This window comes from Etheostoma spectabile, chromosome 20 (genome assembly GCF_008692095.1).
Source record: "Etheostoma spectabile isolate EspeVRDwgs_2016 chromosome 20, UIUC_Espe_1.0, whole genome shotgun sequence".
NCBI classification, from domain to species: Eukaryota; Metazoa; Chordata; class Actinopteri; order Perciformes; family Percidae; genus Etheostoma; species Etheostoma spectabile.
In genome coordinates, this window is record NC_045752.1 from 4224025 (window position 1) to 4225439 (window position 1415).

Consider the following 1415-nt stretch of genomic DNA (forward strand, 5'->3'; position numbering starts at 1 on the left):
TTTTTTTTTGGAATAACGTTAACGATACACCTCCCCGGGGAAACCCTGGATGTTGACACATGAGCCCCCGACTTTCCTCTGCTTTGAAGAGAAGAGCAGCATCACCCGGAAAACAAACCGAGCGGCGGAGGAGCGGGCGCCCCGTGTGACACAGAGCTGAACTGAAGCGCTCATCGCTGCAGTCAGCAGGGCCGGAGCCACAGCTTCTGACCGGGGCCCCGAAGCACAGTCTGATACACAGGGATGGCTGGATCATCCACCAGGCTGAGCAGGCATCCCAGAAGGGCCCCCATGGTCCCTGATTCCCTGTGCATCAATTGCTTTTAGTAATTTGATTAATCACAAATGTGTTAGGGAATTTGCACAAGAGTTCTGTATTAAGGGCCTAAATAAAGGCCATGCATTGAACTGGGGCCCTTTGTCAAAATCTAGTTTAAAGATCTTAATAATTTTACTTTATATCATGCTGCACAACTTTACCTATGAATGTATGTAGTAAAGTTATGTTTATTCCACTTATCACAAACTAATTGACACACAGAACATCTCTGGTATTATTCTTGCATTAGAGTACTGTTGGGGCTGGTCTCTCTGCCCTGTGTATCCTCTATACTGAATGGGAACTTGGAGTGTACAGGGTGAGCATGCTATGCACAGAAGATGCAAGATCTATAGCTGCGCCCCAGCATCAAATTTGCACCCCCTACCCTTACATGCACTCCTTATGCCAAGGCACAGCAACAATCAAATACAATTTAGCCTACATTTGACTGCAGTCAAACACGGAAAACACGCACAAAAGACAAAATATAATTTAGGATTATTTTGTTGTTACTGTAGCATCTTTCAGAATTTTAGGATTGCATATGTTTTGGTTTATTGAAAAGGAGACAGTCCCAGTGACAGATGGGGCAGTTTGTTGTTCTTGGTCCTTCATTTTAAAAGGGAGCATCACCATGCATATTTGCTTTTATGACACAACTACTAAGAGTTGATATTTCCCAATCATACACATGGCAGCTTTAAGAAATTTTGTTTCTATTTTGTTAGACAATTTTCAATTCCCAAAATTTAATAATGCCCCAAAAACTAATTTGTTGTGTCATCCCAAACTATTTTATAGCCCCTCCCAAATCCTGCACATTTTGGTCCATCCAGCTGACAGCCAGGAGCTGGGAGAGTTCCCACCATTGGACCCTCAAATGTTTCGCTCTTCCAGTTACTATTAGGTAATAAAACTAAACCTGTAGTTTACATTTTAAATTCTGTTGGACGGCCCCTGGTGGCTGCTTGATTTACTAACCAGGCCAGCTGTACTGCAGCCATTACTATAGGACACATTTCAAAAGGGAAAAGGGTATGATGACCAACCAATCTTCACCTTCAGAAGACCTTGGTTATACACTGTATTAAAA